The 5011-nt window shown below is 46.1% G+C and overlaps 1 protein-coding gene across 1 annotated transcript in view; it reads left to right on the top strand.

The window, feature by feature from the left end:
• Positions 1 to 5011, top strand: part of LOC103811820 (neurotensin receptor type 1-like) — a 52089-nt gene that overhangs the window by 731 nt on the left and 46347 nt on the right.

Here is a 5011-nt window from a genome sequence, read left to right as displayed (position 1 = left end):
GGACGGGACGGACCGGCGCAGTGTGCAGGCAGGAGGGATTTGGGGGGTCTCCTCTCTGCTTGCTGCCCCCCATCCCACACCTCCTCCTGCCCCACCGCGCTGGGCTGAGACTTTGCATCGAAGTAAACCCTGTACTCCGGTTAATCCGACCCTCCCCGGAGCTCAGCCCCCTGCCCGGAGTGCACCCTGTCCCGGAGCTCCCGGTGCTGCACTGCCCGGGGCAGCTGGTCCCGCTCCGGGAGCATTCGGGTCCACCCCAAAGGTGACAGTTCATCGCCAGAAAACCCCAAATCTCCACCCTTTCTCTGCATCTTCTGCATCTCCTTCCCTTCTGCTGGAAAAGCAGCCTGCAGGATCGGGGGAAATAGAACCATCTCTCACACACTCCCAGTTCCATGTGTTGGTCCAGAGCTTGTTTCCTCGCTCTAGTGACAGATCTTAATTTCCGAAAGTTTTGGGCACGGGGTGTAGCATAGACATCTGAAAAGGAACTGCATTGTCAAAGCCAGGGGCTGCTATTTTTCCTGTTTTGTCCCTAGCTGGTTTAACTAGCAGACCCCTCCTGACTTCCACAAGGCTTTGCTGGTCTCCACACACTGCTAAATCCAACACGCCCATGCGTGGAAAGGATTTCAGCATCAACACTCGCTGTGCTCCAGTGCTCTGACGGGTTGAGGCATTTGTTTACTGGAGCATTGGGCTTGAAAAATGTAAGAGACACGGAAGGAGGGACAGAAAGAGCAAGACACCAATCTCCATAGTCCCTTTGCTGCCAGGCTTGCATGTGATAGCTGCTCAATCTTTTATTTGGAACATGAATTTCAGGTGGGGTTAATCAGCGGGCAGTTGGAATTTAAAGCTGTACACACACTGGAGTCGTTGGGATGCTCTCACAGTTAAAGGAAGGCAACTTAGAGGAAAACAAATCAGAACAATTTCTCGCACTAAAAGTGAGGGCACATGCACTTAGATGTAAGACCAGAGGCTATAGATGTTTAGAAATATCTCTCCAAATTTCTCCCTATATTGCTCCAGTAAACCAAAATTCAGTTCTCACAGAAGCCCTGGATTTCTTCTGCATTTTGTTGTGATACCTAACTTTCATCTGGGGTGGTGTGGGCTGCATTTCTCCTGTAGTTGCTTTGGAGGTTTTGTCAGCAGCAGCTCGGTGTACTTAACCCAAATTCTCTGCTCTCTGAGGAGATGTGAGCCATCTGATTTGAGAACAATGGGACTGAAATGCATTATTTCCACTCATCTTCCTTTTAGGATTAAACTGATGCTCATTGTTACCATGGTAGGGCTAAAACCAGAGGATTATTTCCTAGCCATATCTTTGGAGATTACAGTTTAAACAATTCTTAATGTATATTACAGTCCTGCAATTATTCAGGCTATAGCTTATTCCATTAGCCTAGTAAGGAGTAGGTGGACATGAATGCACAGTATGTGAAGTTCACTTGTGGGCTTTTCCTTGTATATATATATATTTATTTCACCTGTGAATAAAAGTAAAAAGAAATAGGTGTTGGGGAGGGGAGGAAAGAACAAAACCCCAAATTGTGCCAATCTGTTCCTTCTCGGGGGATCTGGCTACAAAAGTAGCTTTGCCAAGATAGGAAGGTTGTTTAATGGCCTGACTCTATTCCTCCAAGCACAAGGAAACAACACACAATGTGATGCAGTGCCCTGGACTGGGGAAGGCTCCAGAGTGAATAAGCAAAGCAGCTGCAAGTCAGGTTTGAAGTGCGTTAATGGAGACCATCGCACAGCGTGTGATCTGGCATTCTCACATCATGAGCTGTGCAGAGGTTTGAAAAAACACAAATGATGGAAGATCCCTGAGAGAAAGGGCAGTGGTGATGTGGAGTGTGACGTGCAGAGAGGTCTTGCTGCTTGGCAATCTGGAGAACTGGTCTTTTGTGGTGGGTTCATGCTGCTTTAGAGCTGGTCTCTGCATCTCTTTGCATTCATTTTCTGTCTTTAAATTAAGCAGAGCAATGATGCACTTGCTCAAGCTGGCAAATCACTTGTAATAAATCACTCCACATATTTTGCTCCTCTTCCTGTTTGGCATACTGTCTAAAGCAAATTGGGATTATTATTTTTTGATCCATTAGTTCTCCAAGTGGTTTTACTTGTTGACTGATTGAAAGCTACTCCCAGAACAAAACAATTGTAACCATTTCTATCCTCAGAGCCCAGTGTGAGCTATGGTTCTGCTGGGATCATTGCAGGAGAATACTCCTCCCTGGACTGGAATAATCTTCCCAGGATGAATATTTGAACGTAGTAATTTAACATCTCTGATTTTGAAAAAGTTCCTCTGTGTTTGCTTTGAATATTTAAGTTTTAATGGGCAATCCCGAGTGAAACCAGACTGAGTGTGAACAACCAGGTTTCTTTGTAATAAGGAAAAAAAAGTAATTAATCAAACAACACTTGGCATATTTGATTCTTGCACATATTAACTTGTACCACTTAAGAAGTAATTATTGATATTCTTCTAGCAATTGCAAGTTGTCCAGGGCAGCTCATACTGGTAATGAGGAATAGCAGTAAGTGAGATGTTCTGCGAGGTGACACTGTCACCACGATTCATACACTGGGCACATCTCACTTTGTGCTGTTGAGACATAAGCTCTGTGTGGCCTCAGATATGGATCTATTTACAACAGTATTATTTCCAGGCTTTGTTTACCACTGTCATTGCAGCTGCTTAAATCAGCCTGTGAATCTGGTCTATAATATATTCCTCATTGCCAAGCTTGCCTGTTGCTTCTGTCAGTCAGGGATGTCTGGTTTGGATATTGGCATCCACAGGGGATCTGGTAACAGGAGTAGGTCCATTATAGCCACATTATTTAGGTCTAGTTAACACTTTAGCTGGCAGGCATCCTCTGAAATGCACTGCAGCCAATTTTATGTTCTTTTTCCACATAAATTAAACACCTCTTAAAGCCATACAAGCAAATTCCTGTTTTCATGGCACTTCAGCTGGAGGAGGTTTTAAAAGCTCCTGGTTGTGGCAGCAATAGATAAGAGGGTTCCAAGGCAGATGAGATGTTTCCCTTGTTTGCTTGTGTGTCAGTACCTGTGGGTTTGGCTCTGGGACCATCTGCCTCGAAACAGGAGCCTGCTGAGTGTCCTCTCCCATCATGTGCAGCCCTGTGTGCCATTAGCATTGTACACCCTCAGCCCTGATTTCCTAAAAGGTCTGAATTCTAATGACCAGGTACTGTGCAACTGGATTATCCTTTATCACTTCTTACTTGCCTAACTTCATACCTCTTTTCTGGAGAAGAAATAGCAGACCTGGGGTAAAAGAGGAAGCTGAAAGAAACACTTACAATCCTGGGTCACCATCAGTCCCAGCACACAGAGTTGGCAACTCTTCTAACTAAAATCCCAGGATTTTATATGAGCCTGGACTGGATACATGTGAGAGGGGAGCCTGGTTGTGGGCAGCTCTCTGGCACCCCATAATTCACAGGAGTGAGAGGAAGCTGTTTTCCCACTGGCATGGCACAGCCTGCACTTGGATGGCTCTGCTGCAAAATGTCCCCTAAGTTACAGCAAGTGCCTGGATAGACAGTGTCTGACACATGCTAATGTTTTATTTGCACAGACAGCTGGTGTGAACCCATTTATTAAAACACATGGCAGCAGGCCCTGTGCCTCCAGAAACTGCCACAGCTCCAGCAGCTCCAAGTTGCTCATTTGCTAGGACAGCACATGGGAAACTCCCCTGGACCTCCTCACCCGTTTGGGAGGACTCCTGCTCCACTGTGGCTGTGTTCTGCACCAGCCCACCCTGCCTGCCCACAGCTCTCCCATCCCTCCTGCTCCCTCGTTTATTATGTTTTATGGAGCCTGGTCATACTTGGGATGATTTGTAGAGTAAATAACTCTGCACATGAAACAACTGCTTGGTAAATAACTCTGCACATGAAACAACTGGAGCCCCCAAGGGGCTCCTCTGCTTTATTTCTGCCTACATTTCTTCTTTCAATGCCTTCAAAGGGACGTGCCAAAGAGCTTCAGGCCTGAAGGGGATGGGAAGGCAGGACCAGGCATTGGAGCTGAGAGACACAAGGTGCAGTCTGGCCTCTTGGCATCCATTCCCATGCTCTCTGCAAAGTTTTCCAAAGACATCTATTCAATTCCCATTTGTCTGAGAGGCTCACAAAGGTATTGATTCCATGCACAATACTGCAAACACTCCCTTTCCTCTGGTGAGGAGCACCTTGATAGGGTGGTGCAATGAGTTCTCTGCTCTGGTGCTGTGGATGGCAGAGCTCTGCTCACCCTCAGATCTGTAGTGCCAAGTAAATAAACATGCCAAGCATTTCTCCATAGTACACAAAAATAGCCATAAACCCAAATGGCTGAGTTCTCTCCAGGTTTGCTGGCAAATCCTATCCAGGATTAGTCGATGGCTTCAGTTCAGGAATCCTGTCATTATACTGATGTTGACTAGAGAAATTGAAGTTGGTTTCTTTTGCCTAGGTCACAGCCAAATTCCTACTATAGTTTTAAATAACAGTACTGTTCTAAAACACTCATTACACCAGTGCAGCCCATGCCTGGGTACTGCTCACTCCTCTGGCATTACCACAAAGTGGCACCTTTGTGGCAGGAGTGTGTGTCATCAGGTCATGGTGCTGCTAGCTCCTTGGACAGACAAGAAAATGAAGGTGTTGGTGTGTAAATGTGTCTGGATCCATCCTCACAGAGATGGAGAGAAACCCCCGCCCCAGCAGCAATGCCCATCTGTGGTGGTGGGAGCATCCTTAAAAAGCTGCCTTTTTTTCATGGACTATTCAGGGAACCCAGGGCTTTCACTCAGCATATGCACGACAGCCCAGCTTGCCTAATCCCAGCCCGTTTACACTCTGGTCTGTCTCGCAGCTAGATCTAAATTAAATAAGCTCTTGTGTTCATTGCTTTACATAACCACTTGGCCTGCTGTGTTTTGCCAGTTCTTACATAATTTCTTCTCTTTTTTTTC

Source organism: Acanthisitta chloris, unplaced genomic scaffold, assembly GCF_000695815.1.
Source record: "Acanthisitta chloris isolate BGI_N310 unplaced genomic scaffold, ASM69581v1 scaffold8191, whole genome shotgun sequence".
Classification (NCBI taxonomy): Eukaryota; Metazoa; Chordata; class Aves; order Passeriformes; family Acanthisittidae; genus Acanthisitta; species Acanthisitta chloris.
This window is presented reverse-complemented; position numbering and strand designations above follow the sequence as displayed.